This window comes from Python bivittatus, unplaced genomic scaffold (genome assembly GCF_059951505.1).
Source record: "Python bivittatus isolate LINGU-HERP-01145 unplaced genomic scaffold, Pbiv_v1 ctg000610_np1212, whole genome shotgun sequence".
Classification (NCBI taxonomy): domain Eukaryota; kingdom Metazoa; phylum Chordata; class Lepidosauria; order Squamata; family Pythonidae; genus Python; species Python bivittatus.
Genome location: NW_028277088.1, coordinates 55429315 through 55445987, shown reverse-complemented (window position 1 = coordinate 55445987; position 16673 = coordinate 55429315).

The following is a 16673-nucleotide window of genomic DNA, read 5'->3' as shown; positions in this document are numbered from 1 at the left end:
GCTGATGGACCCATCATGATTTTGCTCTCACTCTGCCTTAACTGGTCTTAAAGACAGCATTTGTCACTGAAATTAATTTAGTCATTACTTGTTCAGCAATGAATATAAAGAAATCAAATATGTCTGCACCAGCCAAGGTATATAAAGACCAGCTATTGCTTTATAAAAAAATAAGGTAAAGAACAGGGTTAATCTAATTTGGTTGTTACAGGTTAAAGCCTCCCTTAATAAAGAATAATTGCAAATCTATAGTGAATAATAAAATACAGAAATCAATACAACATCCTTTTTTATATGGATGAAGCAACTCCAAATTAATATATAACAGGGTAAGGAAAAGTGTTTCTCACATTCAGGGAACCAACATCGTACAAAGGCTAAGGATATTTATATATGCATGACTACAAAACCATCCTTTCATTGTGAGTATGCTGGGATTTTTTTTTTCCAGCTCTTTCACATTCCCCTACTGTACCGTAATATCTCATGGTTTCTAAAATAACCCTACCTATATTGTTAAATGTGACCAAAAACCTCCCTAAAAATACAGTACTTTTTGTTGCAACCATCAGTTGAAAACCTTCTTATAACAATACTTAATTGTTTAATCTTTATCTGAAAGTATGTATATCAGCATTCTTATATTGATCATATAAATTCATGTGTGTATTCATCATCATGCTCTACTAGTACCTTAGTAATACTTTATCTCTCTGTTTTCTACCATTTTGCCTGTTTCAACTTACACTGTATCCTTCTCAAAGCAGGGCTGATTTATAGCTATATTGCCATGCGTATCAGTGTCACTATGCTGTATATGACCCTATAATATATACGTTTCTCAAGAATATTTGGATTCACCAAGGTCTTCCAGAAATGTTTTTATACATCAAAATAGTGGCTGACAATGATACCAGATTCAAATAAATGCCTTGATAAGGGTTACTTCTTCATTTTGTTTTCTAATGTACAGAACATACCCAAATAACAAGCACCAGTCAAGTGCTATAACTGATTTGGTCAGTCGAGGCTGGTGTGCCCACTAAGTTCCTAAAGAATATTTTTCAGGGTCAGAGCAGGGAACATTTAAAGCCCCACATGGCATAGGGTCTGGCTACTTGAGAGAATACCTGTTTCTCATAATACTTGCCTGGCCACTTATCCTTCAGGGTTGGTGCCCTCTGGGTTCCTTTGATTAAACAATGTCATCTATCAGGACCCTGGAAGGGCACCTTCTCTATAGCAGCACCTGCCTCCTGGAATGGGGTTCCCCCTAAGATCCAGATGGCCCCCACTCCACTGTTGTTTGGAAGAATGTTGGAAGACCTGGCTGTTCATCCAGGCCTTTGGTGAGGGAGACTGAGACTCTTGCTTCATTTCCATCCAGTCTGTCATTCTTGCCATCTTTTAATCTATTTTTTCTTCCTCTTAATTGGTTTTATTATAATTTCTTTGTTTCGATTGTTGTGGGCCACCGAGAGTTGTTGGGAGTTAGGTGGCATGCAGGTTAAGTAAGTAAGTAAGTAAGTAAGTAAGCAAGCAAGTAAGTTAGTAATAAATAAATAAATAAATAAATAAATAAATAAATAAATGTTCTTTTCTAATTTTTAAACCTAAAAGAATTAAAGAATCTATGCAGAATGCTGAATAAAACAAAGATCAAAGTAGTATGCTGTACATGCTTAGTTGTTTCTTTGCTGGCCAAATTATGAAACTTACTCCCAAATACATAAAGGAAATTACTGATAAAGCAATGATAATAGATGTAGGTATTGGATTGTCTGCTAAAATATTATATTTCTGATTATAATACAGCATAAGAGTAACCAGAAAAAATGACAGACATTTCCCCCAAATGTAGGAACTGGCAGTGAATTATTTCAAAAGATGACTTAGTCTGGAATTCTGTTTTCAGCAGCCGTAGCATTTGGAATTTAGAGAAAGACTATATTTCAGTATGATCATTCTAAATATAATGGTTAAAAGCAGTTGACAGAATATTTTCTATGCACATTAGTTAATCCTTTTAAAAATCTGTTTAAATAACAGCTACAACACATTTTATAAACCAGGTATGGGGGAATGTTCCCTCTCTTAAAGCAATTGAAAATCAACTTAATTAGGTTCAGTATTTTGAGAGAAAAATATTGGTATCCAGTGTATATGAAATTAAATTTCCTGCAGTTATCTTTTCAAAACTGAAAACTACAAATGTTATTGCAGCTATTCACTGTGTAGAAGGTGCTGTAGCATTTTAGCTTTGTAGTATTATTTATTAAATGTGTCAATGATTTTTTTTTATAAAACATTTTATTATTTGCAAAAAGGAAAGAAAATGAAGAAAATGAAAAAATAATTATGTGAATATTCTTTACTCAAAGACTACCCATTTAGTCTTTTAACATTATGCTCAAATACTGTACAATGAATTTAAGTCAGTTTATCTAACTTTTAAAAAGTTGAGGAGGGAAATGGAACATTACAGTGTTCTATATAACATTATAATCCAAATCTCTTTAAGAGTCCTTTGATTGAGATTCCTGGCAATAAAATGCATGTTCAGATATAGGAAGAGAGATGAATTCTTTCCATACTGCTCTACACTCTCGAGTATCTGACAATATAATCTAACAACTGCTTAAAACAATTGTTATAAGATTATTATTATAACAATGTGATCCTCTTTAAATAGAAAGAGTTCTGAAGCACATACGGCTATAGGCCCATATCTAGATGTCGGAAAGTGTTTTAACCGGAGATACAGTACTACCATTCTGTGCTTTCAGCAAACTGTGTTTATGGTATAGCTCCTCAGAATGGCAAAAATTCATAATGTGGTCCTATTAATTTGTCTTAACTATACTCCACATTCAACCCATATTCTCCAACAAAATGGTTGCTTGCTATTTTCAAATTTGGGTTTCTTCATGCTGTTAATTCAGCATAATCAGAAGTACTGAAGCTGGCATATAAACATTCTCTGGTGGCTAAACATAGAAAGAGGACTTCCATATTTTACAAAATAATTAGACTGGCCTTCCAGTTTATAAGAATTATCAGATATCCCAATTCAAAGTAGTATAAGAAAGGAATTTTAGTGGAAGAAACATGCAATTCATTGAATTAAGACCTTACAATATAAACTTCAATCTAGGAAATTAAATCCTTCTTTCTTAATAGATAACTGAATTCTTGAATGAAAATATAAAGGAATTTTACTTCAATATTCATCTGAATGAAATTAAATTGTTATTCCCCATAGAAATTTGTTTATATTTAACATGATTGTTTGCAGTATACTTCATATGTTTTTTTTTTCGGTCTAAGATAATTGTCCAAAGAAAAGAAAAATGAAAATGGCTATGACACCTTGACAGCCCCAAGGGGAATAAGATTTACACAGAGTACCTTAGTATAGCTGAATTACAGGGTTATATGCAGCTTGCCTGTTTATTTTAAATCCCTTTTCTTAATCATTCCTAACATTGCTTTGGATCTGTTCTCTGCTATAATGTACTGGATGCATGTTTTCAGAGTGCTTGCTTGTATGACTGCAACAAGAACTGTTTCACAGCTGGTCAGTGCAAGATCAGAACTCATCAGCATATATTACTATCCAACAGAGCAGCTGGTAAATTACTCACACGCTACATTGTCCAGCCCATACTAACTTTGCGCATTTTCTGTCCACGCATAGCATGCATTGTTTATAATAATCTGTTCTAACCCTGACCTGTATGATTGTACAGATAAAGCAGTGAGTTTAAGTAAGAGAAAATATTTATCAATTCATAACAAGGATTCACCTTCATTATCTCTAATTCTATAGAATTTATCTTCTGCAAATTGTCAGTGCAGAGTGAATGTTGGCATATATAATAAATCATAGAAAAAAGTATTAGATTAGCACTTAGCAGTTTTCAACAATCTTTCTTAGGAAACAGCAGGAATGGTTACATAAAAGATAAGCTGCATCTTCAGCTAAACTTTTAAGCAGACTCCTGTTATACAGAAGTAGAGACAGATTATTGGTTTATCAACAGTTCAACTGTTATTATTCTACTTCTGGTACAGAAATAATAATTAACAGCCTCTTTTCAGATCCAGCATGGCGAGAAACTCAGAATATTGAAAAGATAATGTTCCACCTCCTCTTCTACTTCTCTGCTTGTTCCATCTCCCTTGATTCTACTATTGTAACTGCTTTGCTGTGCTTGTTAAAGGAAGCCATGCCCCTTTCATATGACATTAAACATGAAGTTTTGAAATCAGAGGGGTCTGATTATTTTTCTTCAGTCATGTGCTTGCAATATATGGGGATATTATCAGGAAACATTATTTGTTATCCTACCCTTCTCATTTATATGCATTACTCTATGAAATGAAAGCACCTCAACACAATACAGTAGATTACTTTTTAAATGGAAGTGAAGATTAATAACATGCAAGATAATTAAATATCTATAGAACAATACTTTAAGAATGACAATTCAAACAATTTGAAACAAATTCAAATTCAAATAGTACAGATAAGTATTAGAATAGATTGCATTTTTAGGTACTTTATTTCCTATCAAAATGCAAAGACAATTTGCTATAAAACTAGAATTTGCAATAACATTTAACTGAAAAGGACAAAAACTGAACAATATTGTAGTATATACTACTAGTGTTCATACATGGACAATTTTATGTATAAATTTCTTGGATAGGATAAATTAAAACCAAAGATACACATTTGCCCCTAGACTACAAGAAACTGCAAGAAAGGTTTGCCAAAGAACATACATACCAATCATGCTATATGCTTTTGGAGCATGCAACATTATATGAAATGCAGAAAAGGAGTGAGAAGTAATAAGCAAAAAATGAAAGGTATGAGATAAGAAAATAAAAAGGACACATAGCCAAATCTAGTTTATATAATGCTATACACTATGTATCTCCATACCTAGAACTGCTACAGGGATATGGGTGAGTAAATGAGTGAAACAAGTAAGCTAAAAGAAAGGAGCAAAGTGAACTGATAAAGGTGAGCATATGTTATTAAACAACAAGCTGTGTAGGAACTGATCATCTACTAGGTATGCCATATCTAGACTGGAAAAATCCAGACCGCCACTAGTACGGTGATCATCTGTATTTTTGCAATTGATATATGGTTCTTCCTCATGGCCATGTTAATATACACTCCTCTTGTCCTTAAATTGGCAGAAGACTATACCAACATTAATTGCTTTGCCCCATTTGGCAAGCCCTATTCCGCCACAGTAATGAGGCTGGAAAACACACATGCCTAAGGAGAAATGGGAATTGTAATCAGCGTAGTTTGAGGGAAGAATCTTATTAATGGTGGCCACTATGAAAACATTTGTTGGGTATGATACTGTAATGGTACGTGGGAATGACCTTGGGAGACAAAAGGAAAAGCTGCAGACTAGGCAACACTCAAATAAGAGGCAGCTGAGCCCGCAGAAGGAATGAGGGAGTGACAGACATCTCAGAAAGGACTCTCCCTAGTTTCTTGGACTGTAAAGGCAAGGGGGGAGGGATGCACTTTCAGACTTATAAGATTCTGTTAATGTATCCTTCCAATAAAGACAGAGCTGGTACTTCTTGGTGTGTTTCTTGTCTGGACTACCTTGCAAGACTGACAGATAGACATGATGTCTCTGTGTTAAAAGCCCTTGGCCCTGTTTGAATGCCTAATGCTCAAATTATTTAGTTCTTCTCAATCATTTTGAGAGTTAAAAAGTTGTAACATCTGAAAATGATTCACTGCATCTTATCAAACCTTGTTGGAAACATTCCGCCCCATATAACTGTCTTATTTTCAAACAAGAACAGTTATTACTCAATCATGTGCTGTATTTGATGAGGAGACTAAACAGTTTCTGCTGTCCGTTATTAAGGTAGCCTGACAATTATATTTCTATAGTAATCAGAAAGAATTGTGAGACTGCAATTGTTTTGTAATTTATCTTTCTTTTTACTTTCAAAGTTTCAGCCTTTCACTTCTATTGTCCCACCCACTCCAACATTCTTTATGCATAATCTAGTTATGGCATTGTTGTTGTTGATTCTACTTCTGCAGCATCTACCAGTTGCTCAGATATACTTTCAAAAAATGAAAATTCTTTTCTAGAAGAGAATTAAGCATTAATCTGGAAGCAGCAATGCAAGAGTTACAATTAGTTAACTTTCCATGGGAAAAAAAGACAAACAATTGATACATATTAATTTGTAACCAGATTTGAAATTCATTATCAGTGTTTAATGATATTAATTATGTACTAGGAGTGCTAGAACAGATCTTTTTAAATGTTTGCATGTACCTCTTAGCTGGTGAGATGTGGCAACACTATGGTGGCTTGCAACAGAGTGTTTTCATTAAAGATTCTAGCTTGATAGTGTGAGCATGTCCAGAGTAAAAATGACTGCCTTTGGCTCTGTTGTGGCATGCCATCCAGAATGTGTCCAAACTGACTACTATTGTGTTCTTACTGTTAGCAGGGAATGCAGTATATGGCATGGGTATGACTTAGGCTGGTAACCTAATCTGTTCTTTGTTTATCTTAAAGTATGATGTGAAAAACTCAGTTGACCAAAGCCATTATGGGTAGAAGAGGTCAATATTCATTCTTTCTTTTGATGATCATATTATACAGAAGTTTGCAATCTGAAATATAACAGGAGTATATTATAGGGAGGGAGGGAGGGAGGGAATAGATGTCTGTGAAATGAAGAGAAAGGGGTAGGAGATGATAGATCTGAACAATAAAGTTTATTAAATAATAAAAAAAATAAAAGTGCCATATTGTGCATAGTAGTGAAGATTTAGGCTTAATTATGAATGAAAGGGCAAAAATATATGTCAGAAAGAATGAACTGGGATAATCAAGATTGTTCTGAGCATATATGAAAGGATGAATTCATAGGTTGGTAATAGTTGCATGTTACGCTCCAGTGAATGGTGATAATGGATGAATCTGAAATAAGTTCTGGAAAAAGTAATGCAACATTCTGAATTAATGTTATTGAGGAGAAACTTTATTCTCTCATGTGACATGAACAGATGGACTGACACTAGGGAATATAGAAAAAGTGATTGGGCCATTCACAAACCCAAAGGTGAATAGAAACAGTGATTGTTGGAATTAAACAGTGATTTAATTCCAGATGGGGTGAACGTCTCTTGAAGGAACAAGTCCACAACTTGGAAATTTTCCTGAATTTGTAACAGCAGCTGAATGCTCAGGTGGAGACCATAGCCAGGGGGACTTTGACTTGCCAGCTTTGGCTGATATTCCAGTTGCGATCCTACTTGGAGCAGGAGATTCTGGCAAAAGCAATTTAAACCTTTATCACCCCCAAATGCACTACGGCAATGAAAGCTGCCTCTGAAACCACGCAGAAACTAGCAGTAGTCTGCATGGTGATAGGTGAGAGCCACGACAACCATATAAATGATTCCTAAACTCAGGTAAAATGCTGCTTTTAACTTAAAGCCCTTCAGGGCTTGGTTGCTTGGTATCCCCAGAATTGCCTTTCCAGGAGGTATTGCACTTGGGCCAAATGGAAATGCTTAGGGTCTCCTACAGGAGAAGCAGGGAAGCAAAGGCAGTGTTTTTCTGTCATGGCCCCCACCTTTTGGAACAGCCCCATCCCAGAGTTTGGGTTATACCTACCATAGTATCGTTTGGAGAGGCTCTGAAGATGAAGCTCTTGTGAAGGACACTTGGAGCCTGAAGTTTTTATGAATTATTAGAGTGGTGACATGGTTTATATCCTTTTATAGTACAATATTACGCTGTTGGTTTATTAGGTCAGTTTTATATGGCTCTGTTGTAAACCTCTGGGTGTCAGCTGAAGCTGGCTATATCAACTTTTTATATGTTTGGCAAGAATCTATTTAGAGAAGAGTCTGTTTCAAATGCATGGTTTAAGCTCTAACTCTAGTCATGCAAAAGAGATGAATGTAAAAGTATGACTGATTTGTTTATGATAAAAAAACAAGACAATGAGTGACTGATATAAGGATGAAGAGAGTTTTTGAATGTGTCAGACAATTAATTGGTAGTGTCAAGAGCGGCTTGTTGGGAAAAACGTGGACATGAAAAAAGGGGGAAATGTGAAAGAAAACAGAATAAAAGTAGAATGATTGCAGAAAGCAGAAATGAGAATCTTGCATGAAAAAAGATTTAGAATATCTTTTTAACTGTGTCATATATTAAAGGAACTGAGTGCCCAGGTCCAACTTTCCTATCCATCAGGCTTGTTCCACCAACAAATGCTAATTAATCCAGTCCTAGAAATGGAACCTAGGGGAAGTTGAAGCTTGTTCAACAAAGGAAGCTGGATGGAGAACATTTTTTTTTCTCATTTCAGGTGACTGGTTTATGCTATTATCCAAATCTATGTTGTTATGGCTCATTCATTGTCCTACCTCTTGTTACTGTTGGGCCATTCATTTTACTATGTTTGATCCTTGCCATCCATCTGAAAGTTCCTCCCCATTCCATATCAGCAGGGTGGAGAAGGGGCTTCCCACCATAGAAAGATAATAGGAGAACAGCTTCCTTCCCACTCGTATAATCTAAATATTTGTCTGCAATAACTCCAAGAGAAACCTTCTGAAGTCTAGCTGGGTGACAAATGAGCTCTGAATATGTGTTTTCTGTGTGGAGGTGGGGAGTATAATTGACTGAGAAGGTATATCCACATGTCCCCCTAACTTTTCCTGGAAGATGCTTCTTTAACTATTTTTGAGCTGTCCTCTCATTCCCAACCCATAGCTGACGTCAGCCACTTCATATTTATCAGATAGGATATTAAAGTGGTGTTTTTCACCTTTTCCTGATACCAGCCATGCTATACATGCACAATATGTCTTGTTTTGGCAATGATGATGTGCAAAGATGGAAAGATTCTGAAATACCCACAATGGAGGAATGGTCGGTTGAAGAAGACGGAATTTCCAGACATGGCAAAATTGACTTGTTTGATTAGGGAGAAGTCAGTAAGTACTGTATATTTATTAGCAACTAGAAACCCTTTATGGACTTTTTGCTGAAAATGGGAAAAAATTAACTGGTGATTTATGGATCTGATGATTAGAAAAGGTAAAATATGGGAATAAGGGAATTATGATGTAGGGAGGACAGATGATAAATTTATTTGTAACTGCTGTAAAGAAGATCAGAAGCTGCTTATTTATACTTTTTTCTTTTCTTTTTCTTTTTTTATCAAGTCACTATTTTTCTTTACTCTTTTTCTCTTTCTTAACCCTGTACTGTTTTTATTGTGTAAAATTCTTCAATAAAAAATAAAAAGAAATAAGAAAAAGGAGGAATGCCATTTTGAAGGATGACACAAGGGGATCAGTGCCTGTGGAATACCACAGTATGGGAGGAAACAAGAAAATCTGCAAGAAAAGATATCGGGTATCAGTAGAACGATTCCTTGATTTTATATACAGGGACATTCTGGTGCCAGAGTAAAAGGTTGTCCAGAAAAGCTCAGAATTAATTAATTAATTAATTAAACCACCACATTCAAAGCCACAACATTTCCTGGATATGGCATGCTTTCATCACCAGTCCTGGAGTTGGCATATCCATTTTGTCTTGTGGTATCATTAGGGAACAGAATAACAAATTCAAAAAAAGTTGTAAAAAGGTCAAACACTTATGACCTTACTTTCTACTCTCTTGCTGATGCAAATTTGGAAGAGTTTAGAAAATGGCATTTTCTTCACCCTACTACCTACACTCCCTGCTGATTTTTACCCATTCTTAATTGGCTTTTTTTTTTTTTTAATGTAAGAAAAGAAGTGAGGAATTAATGTAAAGGAGGTAAGGTGAATCATGAAAAACAAGCCGCAGTGAAGGCTAAGTATCTGTAACATTATGACTGCAAACCAACCAAGCCCCATTCATTTCTGCCTCAAATTTAATCCTGGCTTTAATCCTCAGTTTTGTAGCATTTTCTGCATGCACAATTTTGAATGAAATGAGATCATTTCATGTACTGATACAGTCAATGAAAAAAAAAAAATCTAAAAAGGAGCAATTATAGGACATGGGCTCCATCATGTGGATTGCTTTTGAAATTGCAGGGGCCAAAATACATTTTATTTGTAAGCACATTGTTTAGTGTTCCATCCTTAGGTTATCTCTACATTTTATGACCATTGTTAGTAGCAGCCAGGTTATGTATTTTTCGGGTCACTTTCCTTGGAAAATTTAGTAAAACAAAACTGCATTTACTTCCCCAATCCTTACAAGCAGCCACTAATGAAATAAAGCACTATCAAGGAAATCAAAATCACAGCAAGTACAGTATTGGCATACTTAAATGTTGCAAACACAAATAAGGAAATAAGTTGGTTTACAACTGTAGGAATACATAGGTCTTGCATAGATGATTCATTTCACAGATGACTTCACAAGCAGAGGGAGATGCTTTCCTACTTACAGCTCTTGTTGCTAAAAAAAAAAAAAAAGAGTTACCCCCATTCAAGCGGCAATTTTGCAGCTTGGCACAACTTGACATACTGTAGCCTTATCAAAGAGGAGTAAGGCAGGGCTGTATCCTGTCACCTGCATTTTAACTGTCGTTTTGGATCGGCCAACACTGACTAAAGAGTGGAGGTAGGAGTTTTGCATGCCAAGTCAGACAGACAGGGGCAAGGAAGAAAAACACGGTCTACTGATTCAACTGAGCAGCTGAAAGAGGTAGAGGAACATTTAGCATAAGGAATATTATACCTCCCCTCCATCAACATCCAAGGCCTTAACCCTTGATGAGGTGAAAATAGCTTGCCCTGATCTGAACACCTCAAATGCATAGATTTTCAGAACTGAATGAATAGCTGTGCTGACTGGGAATTCTGGAAAGTGGTCAATATATCTGGAGGACACCCAGGCTGAGAAAGGCTGAGGTGAGGTGGCAGAAGATTCAATGGGTGGCAGTCCCATTTCCTTATAATTTGTCTATGGGTGGAGCTGAGAGACTACCTAACCTATATTGCCAGTCACAGAAGTTGCCTTGTAGAAAGAAAGACTTAAATGAAATATCTGAGCTGGGAAATGCTAAATCAGTTAAAAGTCCTAATGGAAAAAGCAGGGGCTTAGGAAGGCATCTACCGCCACAGCACTAGCTTCAAAATAGTGGGTATGACCAGGCGATCTAAGCCACTTTCCCTTTTAAATGTCTGCAGTGAGGTTAAAAAGATGTGAGGCTTTGATCACCCACCCACACCCACCATTTTGAAGACAGTGCCTGTGGCGGTAGATGCCTGTGGGGTCTCAAATCTGTGATGCTACCACCCAGCATCCTCATGGGGCCCATCTGGGGCCAGAGGCATTACTGAAAATAAAGATAATGTTGCAGGGCTGCTGCTATGCCTTGCAATACACCAGGTTTCCTTTAAACATTGTTATGTAATACAGTCAGCCAGGTGGATGGAGAACTCTGTGGGTGCCAAGGGGATATCTGGAAGCACAATGTTGCACCTGGGTGCCTCACTGGAGGTTGCCATAGATTGTGAAGAACCAGAGTAGTCACTTGAAGATGGCAATTCCATGTTTTGGGTATCATGAAAAGGTTGTGTGTAAATCTATTATGTTTCAATTTTTCAGACAGTTCCTCAGATAATTACAGATATAAATGTTATAAAATAGATTTCTATTACAGAATTAGTTTAGTTTTCCATTATGATACATCATATATGTTAGTAGCAAACTCAATTATTTTCCTTTTTGTTTTAAATATGAATTATATTCTTCTGGTTAACTTCCTGGACTGTCATTTTGCCTAAAAGGCTGGGAATAACCTTATTGATTTTTTTTAGCCAAAAGGTTCCATCTGCAATTCCAAGATTTGTGGGGGTAGGGAGTTAAACTAGGAGTGTGTGTGGGAACTTTATGTTCAACCATCACAGAATGCTGGGTTATAGTTTATGTGTGTACAGTGAATGCAAACAGGGCAGAAGTGGCAATTGAATGGAAAGAAGACACAGCAGATTGACTGAAACATTACAAATGAACACTACATTGCAAAATTTGTGGCGAGCCTGACTTACTCCTGTTACTACTTCTGTTGTTATTATTATTTAAATTGCTTTGAGTGTAAAATAGTAGCAACATCACCACCATGAATGACCCAATTGTGACTCTTATAATCAGTGGTTCATAGGACTCAGATATATTCTAGGTGGGACTTAAGATATGCTGAAATTTTAAGCCTTCAAAATGTATAAATGATAATTATAAAAACAGAATGCCAGTAAACCTACAAACGCCTTTTCTGGAAAAAGTAAGTTTTTTGTTTCTATCATGATTGGACAGAAGTTCTTTGACAGAGTGACTGGCTGGACTTTCACCTTGGAAAATTTGAACACCACCATTATTATCTATAACAACAACAACAAAAAGCTCTTTGTTATTTTACAATTTTAACTTTTTTTTTAGGGAAGGATAAAACACCACCACAAAATACATACTCAGTCTGACAAGGCTCCTTTAATGTACTTTTACATATATCAGATAAGGCCTTACAGAGTTACACTCTTTAGAAATTTACAAACCATTCTTCTAAAAGAGACATTTTTTTCTTATCATTCTTGTATACTGCAGCCGGCATGATTATTATAGCATAACAGAACAAACATGGCCATTCAATCTATATAGGACATGCCTAGAATTGGATGAATCCCAGACACACGGTATTCTTGAACCTGGTTGTATAAAGAGGCCACATTCTGCTTCCACTTCCCAGTAGAGAACCTTTGTGATAGATAAAGAGGGCGAGGCAAAACCATTTTACCCTTTGCACAACATGAATTTATTCCCTTAAAGAAAAAAAAAAATGAACCAATCAGATCTTCTTTCCCTATCAGATTGTGATGATGTTCAACCTCCTGCTTGCACATTCTCTATCATTTGAACTGTTCTGGGTTTAAAGCCTTAGACAAATCTATGAGATTGACAAATAATGTAAAAGTAGAGAATGCTGAGAAAAAAATGAAGGTATTTCAAGGCCTCATCTGAAATTTCATTTTACTTAAAATCATTAGTTGGATGTAATAGTAGTATATAGACACCCAAGCTGATTCGCAGCTTTTCCCTTCTATGTATGCATAGCCATACATAATGTCTTGTGCCTCTTAGAGGAGACCCTCCTTATCTAACAGCAAAAGCCATTTACTCAAAGATCTGTGGTGTGATTTGTAATGGATAATAATAGTTCAGGTTGAAGACTCCATTCCTTTCCCAAAACAATTACAAATTTAGAATCAAATATAGACAGCAGAAATCAAACACTGATTTTTAATCTCCAATACTAGTCTTAGCCCATAGTGTGATCAGATTTTTTTTTTTTTTTAGTATTTGCATAACTTCCTAGTTTGGAAAACCTCAATCTTTCTTTGGGCCAATTTTATTGGATACTGTGGAAAAAGTGGGGTTTGGGATAATTAAATGTTTTTATCTGTCAGATCTCGAGTTATTTCCTTTCAATTCTTTATCAGTTCTTCATGGCAGTATGCTTGAATAAGCAATTGTAGCTCAAACAACCCTGGGTGACTAAGCTATTGTGTTAAATGTGCCCATCATTCTATGCTCATCAGTGTTAAGAGGCTCCAGGCACACCTGATCCAAATCTACCCCAACATATATATCATCTGATTAAGATGCAGTCCATGTTATAACTGGCAGATGATAGGAAGGGAATTCTGGAAATGCTATCATTGTTCTAAAATACTGGACAAAGGAGAAGACCAAAAGGCTAGAAAAATGCAGGGAGGAAAAAAAAAGGCTAGCAAAATGGAAACTTTTGCTGCCTAAAAACTCACTGAGAAAAATACTTATTTCAAGTGTAGAGTGCTGCTCATTTTAACCCTCTCCGCTCAGTAAATCCCTACCTAACAAATACTGCCTTATGCAAACATTTAGTTTTGCTAAGCAAGGATTAAAAGTACCCTAGCCTTACAAAATCCCAGTTGATTATGGAAGGTTTGCAAAGGACCCCACTTTTATTCCTCACCTGTGCTTGAGAAGGCTTCTGTAACAAGCCTACATCTGAATCCTGGATGTGATGTTACCTCTGCACTAGCCATACGGCTTATCCTATTTCTGGATTCTTCAGAAATGTAGTCAGTTTGAGAGGCAGGCACTAACTTAAAAAGGAAAAGGCTGAGACAAAAAAAAAAAAAAAATCCAGAACATGCAAATTGCTTGGGGGAAAGCAAGCCTGCCTTCTCATAAGGAATATGTCCCTTGTAGCTCAGAAACAATGGTCTGGTCTACAACTGCAGCTGTAGCTTCTAAATAACTATGATTAGTCACTGTGCAAAATAAGAAGCTAAAACAGGACAATGCAAAGGCCACTTATAAACATTTCCATAAAAATATCTATATATTTATCAATAAAATGGAAGCCAGCATATTAGCAGTCTTCCGTCTCTACCAACACCCTGCCAAATATTTTTATTACAAAAGAACTAGTAAAGTCTCTCTGTACTTTTGAATGAAGTGAAGTGGTTTGGCATGCATTACTACCTTTTTTGGAAGCTTTTTTTCCCCTTTTGCATATAATATTCAGCGGGAGTTGGCCATTTTTCACTAAGTTCTACACCTAAAGAAATTCAGCATCCAAAGCTTTTCTCTCATTTCTCAATAAATGAAACTCCAATTCCTCATGTTCATGATCACAATCATCCCATCTGTGATTTGTGAGAGGTTAGAATAGGTGACTGGGGATTATCTTATTTGGTGCTCCCAGCAGGTCTGGGTTATTAGTGACTTGCTCAGGGTCACCTGTTGTACTTCTTGGTTGAGCAGTCCAAAGTTCTCCCACTCTGCCCACAGAACTACTTTCACTTTTGCAAATAAATGGCATACTTAGCAATATACTCAACAGGTGATAATGTTAGTCTTGAACTTTCAAATGAACAGATGAGTGTCTGGCTGCACTGATCTTCTGCTCAGGAGGTGAAGGCAAAGTGGATGCTGAGATCCACCACCAGGCACTCAAGATATGTGCATTCCACATATATCTATGTACTATATAGGCTTGACATGAAACGTTAATGGCACACAAAAGCCCATTTACCAGAACATCCTGACTTTTCCAAACTGGGACAAAAGTATTAATACAATGCATTTTTACCCCCTCTTGTCACAGCCAGTTCAAAAAAGTGATTGATGACATGAAGCCATCACTATAGATATGCCCCTGATACTTGACCTTACAAGTTTTACAGATCACCATGTCTATATGATTATCACTCCTAGTTTTGTTAATTGCCTGTTTTTTTCTCTTACCTTTTCTCCTCAAAGAGGAGGTAGGATGTGTTACAAACCTACTGATCTAACAGGCATTCCTTCCCTTAAGAAACTCAGGGTTTTGTGATGGTATAGAAGGATGGTCATTTAGGAATTATTCCCCCTCCCCACCCCCCCACAAAAAAGCTAAAATATTCACAAAATGTACACATGCGAAGTTACAAGCACAGATGCAAATTTAGGAGTAATTACTATGTGTTAACCAGAACTGTAGTGAATCTCAGTATTTCCACTGCTCTGTTGTATTTGCTTCAGTTGACCTGTCTTACTTAATTAGTATTCGCTAATTAACCAACACGGGAGGTTCAGTTCTAGGTTATTTCAGTTTTTCTAATTGTGTCCTCCTATTCTCTGGTGCAAAAGTAGAGTCTCCCAGCAATATTTGTAGTGAAGCCAATGCCATATAACAGTTTATAATCAGAAGTGAAAGGAGGAGGAAAAGAGATATAGCAGACTAGGAGGAGGCTGGGACAATCCATACCTTTTAAAAGACATAATGTGCAGAAAGCATTTGTTGCCATAACATCAGTAATTCCTACAGTGCCATGGACATGTATCTTAATTCACTGTTTGGCTCCACCTTTTTTTTGTTCCTGTTCCATTGATGTCAGTAGTCCAGCCATGTCTCTTCAGCAGATCAATGCTGATAGGTATCACTATGGCCATCTCTGGCTTTTACCAGGCGTTGATAGGTGATATGTGGATGTTACCCAAGCATATTTTGCAATCACAAATAGAAATATTCCTCTCACTCTATAATGTTTGTCCAAGTTTTTAAAAAATGTGCACAGAAATGGATAAATGTGAATCACAATCAAGCGTAGTAATGCTTGGGATATAGATAGAAGTGCTCTTTCAGGTATGTGAAGCAGGCATCATGCAGTTATTATGAAACAGGGCAACATGGATAGCTGTAACTTACTTTGGGTAGGCTGTTTAGGAATATCTACCATGAAGAAACTCACCTATTAATAGATGCCCCTTTCAACTCACTATTGCCTAAATTACTGAATAAATCAATAATGACCTCTTAAAAATGCTGAAAATCATAGTTCAAGGTATTTTTTCTCAGGCCAGATGATGTGTGCTCAAATCTGCTATTCTAAAACTGCAATCCTGGAAGTCAGCTTTATTCAATTCACCTGAACACACAGATCCAGGATTGCACTGTTAGGCTGTTTACCTTATTTCACTCGCAAATTTCACTAATTTCAATGGATGTTAATTGCCATTACTCTTCAATGGCCATGGCTACAATGTCATGACCTACAAGTCATGAAATATGGGGCAGAAATAATAATGGGTATCAGTGAAAATAGATGACTA